Source organism: Calliphora vicina, chromosome 4, assembly GCF_958450345.1.
Source record: "Calliphora vicina chromosome 4, idCalVici1.1, whole genome shotgun sequence".
Taxonomy (NCBI): Eukaryota; Metazoa; Arthropoda; class Insecta; order Diptera; family Calliphoridae; genus Calliphora; species Calliphora vicina.
In genome coordinates this window covers 103,918,377-103,936,132 of record NC_088783.1, presented here as the reverse complement: position 1 = coordinate 103,936,132, position 17,756 = coordinate 103,918,377, and the positions used below count along the sequence as shown (strand labels likewise).

At 29.6% G+C, this 17,756-nt stretch overlaps 1 protein-coding gene across 2 annotated transcripts in view; it reads right to left on the bottom strand.

Annotated features, from left to right (window-relative positions):
• Flo2 (flotillin-2) overlaps positions 1 to 17,756 on the bottom strand; it is a 503,689-nt gene that overhangs the window by 173,374 nt on the left and 312,559 nt on the right. The gene's annotated exons all lie outside the window — the stretch shown is intronic.

Here is a 17,756-nt window from a genome sequence, read left to right as displayed (position 1 = left end):
CCATTGCACAAATTTAACCCTCTAACGGCCATTTTCACAATGTACGATTATTTCATTTTAACCGGAAAATTAACTAACTGTCGGTTTGTTTAACGGGGACCATTTAACCAACGGTTACCGATTTACGTTTCACCATCATTTGATTACTTAACCAAAGCATTCAGTAGAAAGTATGGCAATAATGCATACATTTGTTTACGAAAAATAGTGTAATGAAAGATTGAGATATAAAAAGTTGTCTAAAAGACGGCATAAAAAATAATAATTTGTGTTTTCTTAGTGGTATAATAAAAAAACGTATAAAACTCAAAAATATTAAGGTACCTAACTGTAAAATTTACAGAACAAACTGAACAACAATTACTGAAAACCAACAAGGAAAAGTGCACATTTGTTGTTTGGTTTGTAAGTGCAATATCCGGGTGGTATATGGATCATCCCGTGCAAAATTTACTTTTCTTCGCTTTACACTTAAAAATTATAAATATTACAAAAATATAAATGTTTTTCCATGTTCTTTTATTATATTTCTTACAATTAAGATGCTAACCGGGGAAATTTATTCGGTTATATTTAACAGCAACTTTGTTGTTAAATAGTGTCAGTTAAGAATTAATCGTACATTGTGAAATTCATATTAGCCTAACTTGCGGTTAAAGTTCACGTTAACTTTTAATCGTACATTGTGAAAATGGCCGTAAAGTGAAATTGGTGTTAAATATGTTTAATATATAGAAGTGCAAATATTATATATTCAATAATTTTAAATTATGAAAATATAATTTTTTGATATCATTAAGTTTATTGAAATCTTCATAATTTAAAATGTAATGTAATACCAGCTATGTCTGCATAATTTTAACTTTTGTAAATTTTATTATAAACTAATTTAACCCAATGCGATTCCGCTACCGCAATCGCAATAAAATTTAAAATTATGAAAAAACTAAATTAGATCATTTAATAACGGAAAATTTTATTTATTTTTTTTTGGTGCAATTATAAACCACTGATTTTGAGTGAAATTTTTTCAGAATTAAAATAAACAGCTGCATATTTTTGAAATCTTATTTAACCATAGTTGTCAGTAAAAAAAGTTAAATATTTTTTGGGGAAAAAAATTGAAATCTTTTCAAATAAGACTTATTTTTTATAAATTTTGCTATGAAACCATATGGTAAAGTCAGATTTGAAATAAATTCAGCTGTTTTTACTCTGTAGCAAATACCACTCAAAATTATTGGCCCCAGCAGCAGATATGCAGGGATTTTAACAAAATAAATTGCACCATTATTTGTGTTGATGAACAAACCTCCAAAAATTTATATTTTTAAATATTATACATATCGTCACCTAAAATGCAAAACAACGTATCATCAAAAAATTCGAAATCTATTTTATTACTGATTACGATTCACTACATCATATTACATATGTGTACAAAATTTTAAACTTTTACTATTAAAAATAACCAAGTTTAAGGAAAATTGAAACAAAAGTATAATCAAGTACATGATTTTCTTAAACAAAATAACGTATATGCTTTGAGTAATTAATTAATAAATCGTTTTTACCTTATTTTAGGTAGTATCCTAATTTTTTTTTAAATAAATTTTTTGCAATTGAATATTTTTTGCGGTCTTTATGAAAATTTAATGAAGTATGTACCTGTTTTATTTTAAAAAAGTAGTTGATAGTAATTAAAATAAAAAAAACATACACAATTTAAAAATGTGTTTATAAAAATCAGAGCTGTAAATGAATCACTCATTTTTGGATTAATTCGCGAATGATTCACACAAAAAAATGAATTGAATGAAATTTGAGTCAATTCAAATGAATTTGGTAAAAATGAATTGCAATTCGTTTCCAATTCATTTGAATTGAATTGATTTTGAATTAATTCAAACGAATTAGAAAAAAAAATTAGCAATTCATTTCCAACTCCGAAGCGAAATTCGTAGCCTATTTAGCAGATTCTTCAATGTCATTAAGTATGCAGTATAATTAATCGACGGTTAAAAAGTCTTCCTTTAAATATAATGCGCCGTTACCATCGTCAGCTGGTGTTGAAAGATTATTTTCGTACGCCTCTATTCTAAACATCCCTAAACGTGGATTTCTTTCAGATGATAATTTTGAAAAGCTATTGTTGTTTAAGGTGAATGATGCATTCTAATTAAATCTAATTAGCCTTATTTATGAAACTCAATTGTGGTTTGAACTACATACATTGTTATTTTTCCTGATTTTTGATTATTTTTGGAAGATAGTTTTATTTTTTTGAAATAAATATAATATAAATATTAGCAAAAAGTTTGTTGTTGGGTGGTCGTGGGTCACAAAATTTCAAAAATTATTAATTGCTTCTTGAATATTAAATATGTTTTGTCGTTCAGCGTATTTCAAAATAAAAATCAGTTCTTCTTGAAGAAATAAACTCCAAACACCATGTTTTCATTGATCAGGCGCATATACAGGACAAGGCTTTTCAATTTTTGTACTGGATATTTTCATTTTGGTAGGAGAAATCTTTCATTCCCCCTAGAGATTTGCTCTTGAATTTGATTGATTGCAACTCATTTTTGAATCATTCATTTGAATTGCTAATTCTTTTTTCTAATTCATTTGAATTAATTCAAAATCAATTCAATTCAAATGAATTGTAAATGAATTGCAACTCATTTTTACAAATTCATTTGAATTGGAAATGAATTGAAATTCATTTCTGCCTAATTCGTTTGAATTGATTCAAATTTCATTCAAAAATATAGTTCAAAAACTAATTTTTTGTATAAATTATAATTCTAGTTTCAATGTAATTCAGATTTGAAAATTTTGCTTCAATATCTAAAATAGTTTCATTTAATACCGTTTTTTGCTTCTCCTATAAACTTATGAAAATTGATGTTACGTTATTTTGTATTTTAGATATGTATAATTTGTCATGATTCGATTGCTCCGATGTAACTTCATATGATTTCACAATCCTAGGGATCTTAACATAACCCACTGAGAACAATTGTGATATTAGTCATATATTATTCATTTTAAAGAATTCTAAGATTTGCGTGGGACTCATTTTAGGCTGATATCAATCTAATCTACATACATATATAAAAATGAAATGGTCCATGTATGTAATGTCATCACGTGAGAACGGCTGGAGCGATTTGGCTGATTTTTTTTTTATTCGATTCGAAATTTTCAGGAGATGGTTTGTAAAGAAAAAAAATTAAAAAATTACGGCTAAAACCGGCTTTTATGAGTCCAGTCAACTGTAATAAAAAAGCCCCTAAAGTATGCTGTACAAATTTAGATATTTTATTTGCAAATAAATAAGAACAGGCAGAGTTGGAGAAACTTGACGAACTAACATTATTAAATGCTACCGGGCGAAGCCGAGCCGATCAACTAGTCATAAATAAATACTCATGTATCAGAAGCTCTCCTATCAAAAACCTAAGTGGTGAGAAAGAAACAACAATCATATGTGCGATTATTTTGAGTAATTCATTTGTTTGAGTTTTTTTCTACTCCCCGCTCTATGTATCTTTTTTATTTTTACAGTTTTTAATTTTATTTTTTTTGCAGGTAATAAACAATTCAATTAAATTTTATAATGTCATCACACTCAACGCAAGAACGTCGTATAAAAAAGCGAATATTAAACCCTCTCAGATGTACTGCTTGATGTGGAATTATGGCTGATAGAGTTATCGGTCCATATTTTTTTCGATAATGATGCTGGGGAACCAAAAACCGTCTACGGGAAGGTATATCGGACCATATTATTTTTTAGTCCGGTAGTTCTCATTAATCCTGACATATGGTTCCAGCTACAGCTCATACCTCGAGAGACACAATTGCGATTCAGTCAGTCGAAGTTAGCATGCCATAAATACTTACAATGGTAACAACATAATTCAAGCATATTTTTAAGACTCTCACTATAACAGTTATCTAGATATTCTATAACAAGCATTTACTTTGTATCGCCCACAGTTCAGATCCACCTAATTTTTAGAGCAACAGCGGGACAATAATGTAATGTACACAAAGTTTGATAACTCTTTCTATAAAAGTTCTCCAGATATTCGTTAATGAAGATTTGCTATGTACTATTCCGATCCCACCCATTTGTATCCCAAATACCTAGAATGGTCTAAACGATCTTCTACATCAAACGTCTAAATCAGGGAAGCGCAAAAAGAGAAATTGTATTTTGTGTGCATGTATGAGTTAAAAATAAAAAATCCGCAACAACATCAAGCAACAGAATGAAATATTTGTATTTTTACGCTCTATTGTTTGCAACTAAATGAGTTATTTGTATTTTTTACGCTCTTGCTGTGTGTTTTGTTTACTTTCGGGTTGTGTACGTGTAAATTCACGAAAATGTTCGTAATCTCAACAATATGAACGCCTACCAATGGTCTAAATCTATGTAACGAACGACATATCATGTCGCTTCATCTGTATTTAGAGGTGGTGCAAATATTGTGGAATCGCTCTTGATGTTCTGTGCATGATAATATAATGTTATGTCCACTGCACAGTGGGGCAGAATCGAAATTTTTTGGAAATAAATCTGGCATTTCTAAACGGCTGGTCCGATCGGGATAAAATTTGAGTTGGGTGTAGCCAAGGAGTTTTCGAGTTTAAGTTATTAAAATGGGCCCTACAAATAATCCTGGGGCGGCGCTATTTGGGCTCAAAGTAGGGTACCTTCGACATGTAAAATTTTTGAACACGTGCCATTTTTTTTAAAACTCCGTCCTTCAAAAATATTGCACTTTTTCATACTAATTTTTTTTTATAAATTTTCTTAATATTTTATTCAACACAAATCATTGGTTCTGACTCAGTCACAGTATGAAAAAGTGCAATTTTTTTGAAGGACAAAGTTTTAAAGTGGCATATTTTTGAATCTAATTGAGATATTGACTTGACATTTTTTTGTAAGACCAAAAATTAACTTATCTAAACAAAAAAATATAGCTCGGAATGAATGTGGATCAAATTGATCCTAATATTTGCAATCCTATTAAAATTTTGATATAATTTTAATTTTAGAAACTCAATGAATATGTAATATGTAATAAAATCTTTATTTATTAACAAAACTCAATGAAATTTCCTGCGTTTTTTAAGTTTGTCATTCTAAATAACAAGGTGTATAAAAGCTTGTCAAAAGGTCAAAGGGAATCCCGCAATTCCTAAAAATTTTAGCAAAACTTCCAAAAATGGTATTTTTTTACAATTTTGCCTATAGGGTCCACATTTCCTTCGGGGCTGGGAAAATAGTTCAAGAATAAATAGGGAACACATCAGGGTTTCCAAAGCTGCTTTCCGTTTTCTGATCCCTGCTTTGGGATTTTATAACATGTGGCCCAAAGTTGAAATTTTGATAAAAAATAGGTAAATTTCTTAAGGGCATAGGGCCGACATGTTCGAAAAATAGGACATGTTTTTTATACCAAAATGTTCTCCGTAAAGAAACTTTATAGAAAAACATAAAATTGTTATACGTTCTTAAAGAAAGTTGTTTTTTAATAAGAAAAGAGTTAAATCACCTTTTTGTCCAAAAAAAAGCAAAAATATACTATTTTTTGAATTTTTAAATTGAAAATCGGTTATTTTTGGATTCGTAATTGATATTGCTCTGTAATTTTTTGTATGTTATTGGTAATTTAGTTGTCTAACTAACAGAAAAAATTCGAGACCATTCGGTCCAAAAGTGCGCCCTATATTTTTAAAAAAGCGGAACAAGGTATGACAAAATTTTAAAATTTCAATTTTGAAATGCCTATAACTAGGAAATTATAAGAGATAAATAGTACACGCAAGCATGTTTATTTGAGCGCTTTCCAAAAATATAAAATTCTTTGAAATCGGATGGGAAACAAATGGCACGTGTTTAAACATTTTATATGTCGAAGGTACCCTATTTTGAGCCCCCATAGCGCCGCCCCTGGAGCATTTGTAGGGCCCATTTTAATAACTTAAACTCGAATTCTCCTTGGCTATACCCAAATCAAATTTTATCCCGCTCGGACCAGCCGTTTAGAAATGCCAGATTTATTTCCAAAAAATTTCGATTTTGCCCCACTGTGCATCGGCTGCCAATATGCATTCCTAAGGACTGTCCGAGATTGCATGTAAATGAACATTTTCTATACGAGAAAATGAAATGGTTTTACTAGTAATGGAACATCTTATGAGAGAATTCATCCTAGAACCACCGGTTTCGAAAAGTTTTTATAACAAGAAATTATTTCATGATTGAACATGATTGGATATCAAAAGGGGTTCAAATGTAGATAATCAGACTGAAAGCCGTTTTATATAAAAGAAAGCTGTTATAATTTGGTACTTTAAAAGATAATTAAAATGGAGTATTTAAATTAACATGATATTATATTAGATTAGATCTACATAGTATATCCCGAATTTAAACCTTGTCTTTTTTCTAAAAAGCTCATAATATTTAATGCTATAAAATTGCCTCTAATTATACACTGCAAATTTTATCCAAGAATCTAAATTGTTTTGTATGCATGTTTCCAAAAAAATAATGTGTACCAGTTCATTATTTCAATGAACTTCAAATAAGTTGTTGAACATTATTTACATACAAGTACATAAAAAAACATTGGCATAGACTTGAGTGATGTGATGTTCATGTCAATACCAATTACAAAATTGTGCTGTGTCTTTAGCAAAACGTTTTATCAATTTTAATTAAAATATTTAGACACTATTTGTATGTATAGCAGGCGAGGCGCATGCCCACAAGCTAAAGACGGAATTATTTTGTAAAATTAAAATAAATAAAAGAAATTAACCACAAAATTAATGTGGTTTAAGGGGTAACAATAATAGTTGGTAGCGACTGACTACATTTGTAGAGTCTAATTTCTCAAATCATATTCAATTGAAATTGAGTTGATTTTATTTCAAACAGCTTTGCTTTTAACAATTGCCGAATTTGTGTAAATCGTTAGCGTAATATTTGTTAATAGTGAAAGTTATTTAAAATATACATTATTATTTGGGCAATAATAATTTTATTTAAAGATTTTTTTCAACGTAAAATAAATTAATTGGTGTAAAAAACGCGGGTGCACTCGATACTACATTAGTTTTGTTAAATGTTTCAGATCAGTAAGATCCGAGAGATCAAACTTTGAAACATAAATCTAACAATTATTCAATTAAAGGTTTTTTTTATCCCTTTCTGAATCATACATTTTTCATTTCACGGTGATAACGATCACTTTTAAAACCTGATGAAACAATTAATAAAAGTTTTCTTTTCATGAAGGTAGCGATCTCGTTTAAAACCTAATGGAAACCAAATTTAAATATATTTTAAAGAAGTTAATTTATTTTGTTTAAATTTAAACTATTCGAAACTAATTGCAATGATTAAATAGATGTTCACTGCATTTTCTTGGTAATATATATTTTATGATAGCACAGCTTTGTTATATAATTTCAAGTGATCACAGTTTCGTTTTAATTTTATGCTTTTTTATCTTTAGCTATAAACTGAAAGTGTTTTTTAATTTAATTTATTTTATTGATAAAGAAAATCATTGATATTTATAAAGATTCAAATAGTATGTACTTCACACTAAGACGTTTTGATCAAATTAGGTGATCGTTAGATGTTACGCTCATACACCGCAAAGTATTGTATTTTTATCGTCTATTTTCAACTCGTGTTTATTGCTTTTGTTTTTTTTTTTTTATTTAAATAACTTTTATTTCAAATTGTACTTCTATATATACGTTTTTATTTAATTTTTTAGGTCACTTACTTGCACATTTCTCTATGTATTTTTTATTTCTTTATTTTCAGACGCATGCGTCACACTGTTAACAAATTGTGCTGATCATTCATTGCTTCTGCTGAAAGTAAATTGTTCATGCCACAATAAGGAAAAACACTCACCTGTAAAGAAAAAATATAAAGAGAAACAATTAATAAAAAGTTAATAAATAATTGTATAAGTAATATTTGCTACAATATTTAATGTTTGATATAACAAGTAAATAACAGAATTGCCAGTATAAAATTTGTATCAAAAAACCATAATAGTTAATTTTAAAAAACAGAAAAACTTAAAATTGTTATATGTTCTTAAAGAAAGTTTTTTTTTTAATAAAAAAAGAGGTTAGTCACCTTTTCGCCCGAAAAACAGTAAAAATCTACTATTTTTTTAAATTTTAAATTGAAAATCGTTTACTTTTAGATAAATAATTGATATTGCTCTGAAATCTTCTGTGTATTATTGGTAATTTAAAAAAAAAATCGACTCCATTCGGTCCAAAAGTACGCCCTATATTTTTAAAAAAAACAGACCAAAGTATGGCAAAATTTTAAAATTTCAATTTTGAAATGCCTATAACTCGGAAATTATAAGAGATACATAAATATAAAAATATAAAAATCTTTGAAATCGGATGGGAAACAAAAAACTGGCACGTGTTTCAAAATTTTACACGTGGAAGATACCCTAATTTGAGCCCCCATAGCGCCACCCCTGGAGCATTTGTAGGGCCCATTTTAACAACTTAAACTCGAATACTCCTTGGCTACGGCTGCGTCAAATTTTATCCCGATCGACCAGCCGTTTAGAAATAGCAGATTTATTTCCAAAAAATTTTGATTCTGCCCCATTGTGCGATGATTATTATTAAACTTCTGCCGCACTCTATTCGCCAAACTTATAGATTACTTCGTCTAGTCTAAACATCTTCAGCGAAGAGGTTCATTTCTGGCTTAACGTGTATGTAAACAAGCGAAATTGCCGTTTCTTATAGAGAGCACAATTCTCATGAGACACTTGACTCGGTTCCACTACATCTCGAAAATTAACTGTTTGGTGCGGTTTACATGCCGAAGTCGTCATTGGGCCATTTGTTTTCAAATCCGAAACCGGTGCCAACATTACCGTGAATGGCGAATGCTACAGGCAAATAATTTGTGATTTTTATATTCCTCATGTCTTTGGAAATCATTTGGAGGCCAAACGATTGGTGACCGAACAATCTCAAGAAATGGTACTGTGAATATGCCACCTCCTTCGTGGTGATTTGACATCTTTGGACTACTTTTTGTGGGGGTATGCAAAATCTCTGGTCTTTGCTTTAAAACATTGGTCTCCAGCAGAACGCCCGCGGGCACCGTCTACGTGTGAGTTTCTTATATATGTGAGACCGAAATCGATGCACTATTGATAAAGTAGAAACGGGTCCCAGCAGTTAAGCAAGTAGTCAATGTATCCCTTAAAGACAGTAATTGTCACAAATGTCTTATCACTTGGCTGACTCCATTTTATATATTTTGGTCATTTGACACGTGTGTGCACTTTGTAGTGCAGAGAGAAGACAATTGGTTACTTTATACATCCCAAGTAATCTAACGTGAAGACAATTGACACTTAAGTGTCTCTAAGTAATCTGGAGTGTAGTCACTTTAAACGTTTTGTGAGTAATTCGTACAAACTGTTTTTTACAAATTGTGTTAATATAATTCTCATACAGTTTATTTTTATTTTTGCTTAAGTATACTGATATCGCATGTAACATAGCATGAAGTCAATAGTCACTTTAGTGTCTCTTAGTAACCTATGGTGAAGTCACTTCAAACTTTTTTTTGTACTGCAGTTTATTTTACCCACCAGAAGCGTTGACTACCTTCGATCAGCTATCCGATAGTCACATTGTAATCAAAAGGGTCAATATATCCCCTGCTTAGGACATGCACGTGTTAAAATAACTAGTCAAGTAGCTGATCAAGTAACCAGTTACAAAGCTAGCAAGGTAACTAACGCTATGTAACCAGTTTGTGAATCCAATGCGTTGCCTACTTTGGACCAGCTATCAGACAGTCCCATTGTAATCAAAAGGAGATAATTGACCCCCTGCCTAGGACATGCCCGTGTTAAAATGACTAGTCACGTGGCTATTGAAGTAACTAGCTCCCACCCTAAATGATGGGTAAAATCACTAGTTCGGTACTGTCTCCTAGAACTGCTGGGGTATGCTCGCCGTCGCTGAGGTCATAAGCCAGAAATTATTTTTAAACATGAAATTTGTGAGCTAATAAAGTCAAAATTTTGGTCATTCCATTGAATTGTTCGTGTTTCATTTTTTAAAAAAGGTCCCTAGTGTAAGATTGATGATTCGTTATACAGTTTGAATATGTTTGCATCATTTTGTCGAAACTCTTTGTCTGTTAAAAATGGACTCGGATTTTAATTGAAAACAGATTACTTATTGTTCCTAATCGAGAAAATTTTGACATAAATATTGTTTTTTGGAAATTCAACAATATTGCTTCTCCTTATCTGCTAAACAGTTCGGTCACACAATCCTAAATCCAAAAGTTGAAATTTGTGGTAAAAAAAATAATTTTTGTATATATTTTTCAATTTTAGGAAACTGTAACAATTAAATTGTTGTAAGTGTTTTTTTAGATATCCCGATTATTCTGTTGTAACTTTTTTCCCTCTAAATGAAAAAGATTTTTGAAAATTCCTACATTTAGTTGGTAAAAAGGGTTAAAATCGGTAACCTTATATCTTCGAAACTAATACAGATATAAAAAATCTTAAAATTGCATCTTACTCCCTTGGAAAAAAAGGCCGACAAGTGTTTGCTACTTTTTAGAAATTCGTACCATTTAGGGGAGAAAACGGGTAAAAACTGTATTTTGGTATTTTTTTTTAAACCAATAAACATATAAATAAATTTAAAATCTTATCATTTACTTATCAAAAAATACAAAATATGAATTTGGTTATGATTGTGTTTAGTTTTTCTTTAAATTGAGATAGGTATATTAATGTTTTATTATGAGCTCCAACAACGATACAGACCATAGAGAAATATACATAGAGCGGAAACTCTGCTGTCAAAGACATAACTCAGTTCTCAAAAACCTAAGTGGTGAGAATGTATTAGTAATAAAAACTATGTGAAAACAAAAACAATACTCGTATGTGTGATTATTTTGAATATTTTTTAGTTTGAGCTTTTTTCTAGTTTCCGCTCTATGTTTCTCTATGATACAGACATTTATTTGAATACAAAATTTAGTAAATTTTGATACAAATTTTAACAAACTGGGTGTTATTTGGAATTTGAGGCCCAAGGTGTAATTGGGTCAAATCCGGGTAAACAGTTTGGTACTTTTTTTAAATGATATATTTTTCTTGAGCCCATTAACATAGATTTGAATCGTTTAAGACATATCTGTGTCACAATTTTTTTTGTCAAAATGGAGTGTTTTTCAATTTCAAACTTGAAAGATGTTCAAGAACTAAAATTGAAATTGGTAATTTACTCCTAATGGTACTTTTTATACTCTTCACCATGAGAGGCAAGTTTGTCCTTCCGTTTGTAATTTCTACATTTTTCATTGGCGACCCCATAATCGACCCGTGAATCGTTATAAGTAGCGGAGTCGATATAGTCATGTCCATCTGTATCAACTTTCCGTAGACCCCAAATAGCCCCCCGAGCCGGAATTCTTCCTTTAATGATAAAATGATAAAAAATATATTTTTTTTTTAATTTGGTTTCCCTAAAAATATTTAAAATTTTTATTATACCCTTCACCTTCGTGAGAAGGATATATATAAGTTTGTCACTCCGTTTGTAATTTCCACAATATAATTTTCCGACCCTATAAATTATATATTCTGGATCCTTATAGATAGCGGAGTCGATTAAGCCATGTCCGTCTGTCTGTTGAAATCAACTTTCCCAAATAACTTACAGCCTCCAAATAACTTATATACACGATTCATACATCAATATCTTCGGAATTCTTCCGGCTCGGTTGCTCTTTACAATCGAGAAAATCGGTCCACAAATGGCTGAGATATAAGGAAAAAGCCAGGACAACCTCCATTTTTGACCTATATCTGGATTATATGGATATAGACAATATGTATATCTAGTGATAGATATTTCAAAGACCTTTGAAAAGACGGATATAAGACCGTAGTAAGTTGGACCTACAATGGGTCAAAATCAAAAAAAAATATTTTTTTATCTGATTTTTTTTTCACCAAAAGTTTTTTTTTAGCTAAATATTAAAAAAAAATTAAAAAACAAAAATTTTTTTTAAAATTTAAAAAAAAATTAAATTTAAAAAATTTAAAATTTTTTCAAAAAAATTAAAAAACAACTTTGGAAAAAAAAATTTTTGTTTACATAAAAATATTTAAAATTTTTATTTTGAAGTATAATTTGGTGAAGGGTATATAAGATAAGGCACATCCCTCTCTTACTTGTTTAATATTTTAAATTATTTAACTTCTCGACAGAAAAGTTAGCTGAAATATATCTGAGTGATAGGGGGTAACACAATGTGAGAATTTCCCTAGGATTTATAAGGAAGTATTACCGGCAAAATTTTTAAAATTACACGGAATAATGTTTGCGGATTTTTATGGCCAATTTTAGGGACATTTTATGATAATTTTGTGCTGAAAACTTAAAAGATTTTTCAAATAATTATTAATTTTTAATGAATTTTGAACACTTTTTCAAAATAAAAGAGCCGATAATGACGATTTTAACATTTTTATTGATTCATATGCATAAGAGGAAATCAGATAGTTGTCTCTTTCGATAACATTTTCAAGCTATCCTCGTAATTTGAGAAAACTGAAAACCAAAGTAATTTATTAATTAAATTATTTAGTTTCTTTAACTTTTAACTTCCGAAATATGTATACATTTTTGCGTGTAGTTAAATACAAGCATTGAAATGAATTTTAATGAATAAAACTAAAAACGCAATTTAATTTTATAACTGTGATATTTAAGTATTTAAACTTTGGAAACCTAAAACACGCACCCTTCATACATACGAGTAGTTTACACATACTCCCGTTTCACTACACCCAAAACAAGAAATAAAATTTCAAAATTTATTTATTTAAGATAAATTGATCTTTATCTTTAAACAATAAAAGCAAATTAGGTGTGAAATAATACACAAACAGCCTTCTAGAGTATAATTGCAATTACGATTAAATGTTGAATAGTAAAAAGATCATAATAAGCGGAGAAACACAGTGACCATAAAATAATAGTTTGTTAAGAGGAGGGACAAATGTTTTATTATTAACCTTAAAATGTTTTATTATTAACCTTAAAATAGTTAAAAAAGGGCTCAAAATAAATTATGATGTAGAAAAATTTGATTAATTTAAAATATTTGTTCAATTCATAACTAAATTAGAAGTTCTTTGAAGTTGTTGTTGTAGCAGCAGTGGTTGCTGAGTTGACAGAGACAACTTGGGTCATTCCGGTACGTAGAGCCGCCTGTCGTGGGAATAATTAAAAGTTCGTATATTTCACTGTTATTCACTAGAAACTGGTAGCTTAAAAGTTGTATGATTTGGGAATTGATAGCCCTAATTGAATAGCTTTCAATTGTTACAATTAAGGGTTAAACTTACTAACAAATATTAAATAATAGCAGGAAATTAAATTTAATGATTAAACGAATGTAACGGAAATTACTTAAAGTACATTTAACGACTTTTGTACATTGTATTTTGGGTTATCTTTGTTGATTGTCTAGGCTGTATTTCCAGCATTTAGTAATGGGCCACTACACGAAAACCACAAAATGCTCATTAACACCCTTTTATGTACTAAATAAATAAAATAAACAAACTAAAATACAACTAAATTATTTAGCCAAGAAATTTAGAAAAACAAACAAAACCAAATTTATAACCATGACTGCTTAAAAACAAACATTTAACAGACAAAATCTATATAGTTCAAGGTCGTATTTTCCTACATTAAAAAGTAAATTTCATCAATACAACATATGTATTTCCTAAAAAAAAACTACAAAACTCTCATAGTATCTTAAAGTGTTTTTTGAAGTTTTTCGTCAAATCTTTATCGCTTTTAAAAGCCCAAACAAGCAACAGAAGAAAAAAACAACACAACAATTGTACCAACCACCATTTGAAACCATTAAATTACTTAAAGAAGTTACTAAAGTGTAGTAATTAAAACAAAATCTTACATTATAATTTACGTGATTTCTTACATATGTTGCCTTTTGCTTTTTTTTTATTTATTTGCCACATTTTTGATTTAAGTTTAAGCACTTGTATCTTGGTACTCATATGTATGTTGTTGAATATTTTTTTGACAAATGTTTTGTTTTTTGTTTTTTTTGCCCGTACTAATGGTCTTGCATGAGTATTGTACTTGACAATATGATTTTTCATCCCATACAATGTAATTACTTGTACTACCAAATTACTGACAATATTTGTTGATTGTCTGGCTGTTTTGAAGCCTGATTTTAAAATTAATATAGATGGGTATATACGAATTGTTATACTGTTTGTAACTACTTTAGATTTGCAAAACCTACTCTTTCTGACAAAGAGTTTCCAAACGTTCCAATGACAATGCTGACTAACAACATACATATTCTTATTCTTTTTTGTTTAGTCGTCACTGAGACAGCGACGAATGCACATGATAAAGCTGGGTTTCCGTAATCGGCGCCGATAATGAAAACTGAAACTAAAAAACGTTGGTGTTCGTCACCGTCTCGTTTCTGAATTGTTTTCGTTTCAGTTGGGTGCGTTGCGGCATAAAACAGAAACGAAATTATTTTTTAATTTTGGATATCGCACATTAAATAGAATTTCATTATTTTTGACAAAATATATTATTTTTTCCTCTTCCAATAAAGAAACTTTATTGTTTTTTATTCATTTTGATTTTCTTTAAATTTGAAATAAAAAAATAATTAAAATAATTTCGTTCCTACAGCACCGAAAACAACCTACTTGAAGTTGTTTTCGTTCCGGCCCCAATTTTCGTTGCCGATTTCTGAATCGAACTTTTTCGGTGCAAATGTATATAATTTCGTTTTCGATGCCGATTACGGTGTTTGCGGAAACGTAGCTTAAGCGGGTATTGCTATTTTTTCAAGACCACTGAACGAAATATATGGATTGTTTAATAAATTTCTAACATTAAAAAATTATTGCGTTTTTTTTACTCAATTTTACTTTTATGGACAATTTGATTAACCCTCTAACCCGCAAAAAAGTTGTCGAATAATTTTTTAGGGTAATTATGACCCAATAAACTCACAATCAGCCATCAGAAACTAATTTGAAAATTAAGTTTCCTAAAACAGATGCAAAAAGGTGAAGAGTGCCTCAGGGCAATGTTGCCGGTTTAGGTCTAAACAACCATAATTATAATACGATTTTATTAAAAACTAGTAAAAAAAATATATCGAATAGATAGGTCAACTGAAAGTTAGTAAAACTTTGATTTAAAAAAAATGATACACAAAACTTCAGGTGCTAAAATTATGACATCACTCACAAAACAGCTGACAGAAGAAAAACTAAAAGTCAGAATGCATTTCGACCTTCTAGGGAAATGTTAACAAATCTGTAACTAAAATCACATTTACATTTTTTTAAATAAAAATATAATTATTTTTGAGGTTTAGAGGGTTAAGGTTTTTAACTTGACTATTGTTAACAAATAAAGCCTTAAAAATATTGATGTTTTATTTAGTTCACTTTTTCTTTCAGTGAAGGTCTCTTTCGCTCAGCAACACAAATACAGTTTTAGCTTTGGGCATCCCTGCTCTAGGTTCAGGTAATTAAATAACGAATTATTTATCTCTAGTTTATTAGAAAGAAAATGGAGTTTTATATAGAATCAGGGTTGTCAGATTTTTTTTACCTCCATCGCCAAAAGCTAAACGAAAAATCGCCAAAAGTCGCCAAAATATTTTTTTTGGAATTCTACATACATATTTGGTTGGTAAAATTAACATGTTTAGAACGGCCAATGCTAAGCCTTTAACAATTCCAGCTGCATCGAATCTAAGTTTAATTGATATATGCTAATTTTGACCATTACAATTCATATTCCTCTGCAGATAATTTTGGATTTAAATAAAGTTAATGAATGAATTTTGAACTACCGAAAATTTCCACATTTTAATATTGAAAATTCATTATATACTTTAAAAAGAGTTATATTTTCTGGTAACTGTTTAAGCATTTCTTTTAAAAGTTTTTTAAGTACAAAAAAACATTTTCTTTTAAAATTTCTACATCATATTCCCCCATTTTTATATTTTGTAATTCCGTTTCAAATTCTGTGCCAAAATCGATAGATTCCAATGGCAGAAAAGAATCCGGCGAACCAATAGCCAATTTTAATGAGCATATTAAGTTATTAAGACGGCTTAAATATTTTAGAAGAAAAAATTAATATTGTTCAAACTATTTGATCGTGTATGCTACCTGCATCCATATGATCAGATAATACGTGATTAATTTTAATTATTAATTATTGGATTAATAAATATCAAAGAAATAAAATTATTTCAAGAAAAACAAATAATTTGTTAAAAATCGCCAAATAAATCGCCAACTAGTCTGTAAATCGCCAAAAAATCGCCATGTCGCCAATTGGAAATTTTGGTCGCCAAAGGCAATGAAAAATCGCCACGTTTGGCGAGAAATCGCCACATCTGACAGCCCTGTATAGAATAAAAACAATAGGAAAATCCAAAAGCATACAGTTTTACTTTCGGATTTACCTCCAGGCCGAACTAAAATCTACGAGGCTATATACATAATAGCTTAAAAAACTCATTTTTAATGTGATCAGATGATCTCATCTCCTAAAGAGAATGTCACACGATATGTTTAGGCTACTTCTACATTAATCAATCAACTTGTAATTAATCTTTTAGATATTTGAGAATCCGTTCACGAAAATCGATTTCGGAAGTACAATCTGAGGAGGGTTCCTAATTTCCCGGACTTTTTTCTTTCCCGGGAGGAAATTAAAAAATCGTTTCGGAATTTTTTAACACTAAATTATATCAAAAACCAGAAAAATGTTTTCGAATAAATTGACTTATAATTTTACCAGGGTTTTAAAAGAAGTATAAAATTACTGTATTTGGTTGTTGGTCCAGCCTTTATAAGGGTTTCTGATTTAATAGTGGCATTTGATCGGTATTGTCACAGTCGTAGTTTTAATCAGTATGAAATCAATAAATTCATTGTTTAATTAAAATACTTAAGAATTTCGACCATGTTAAATCTACAAAACATGCGTAGTTAGTGAAATTTTTCAAATCTGATAAACAAATAAGTACCACTATTATTGTTATTATTTTCTCTAAATATGAATAATGATCATTGAATATCCCTAAAAGTTGTAATGTTAGGCATCTTAATAATTCGTTTAAAAGCATATATGTACTTTAAATTTGATTCATTCTTAATAACCAATTTTTTCTGCTGTGGCTTGAGTTGAGTTAAAAAATTCGGTTATTTCAATAGTAATACTTCTTTACCAACTGACTATTATCTGTTGTTAGAACCGAAGAAATCAATAGATATAATAGAATAATTCAATTAGCCACAGATTTGGCCATCGAAACGTATCTGAATATAGTAACTTTTAGAAGAAAACTTATGAAGAAATTCCCGTAAATTCCCGACAAACATTTCCCGGAAATTAACAAAAAATACTTCCGGGAATTCCCGGGAAATTTTTCCCGCGTAGGAACCCTAAATCTGAGGTATAGATATTAAATTATATTAGATTATTAATTTATAAAACTTTCTCACGAATGCTGGATGTGCAGAAATTCTAGTCGGCCTCAGAGCTTGTAAAGGTCCCAGAAATCGATTTCGCAC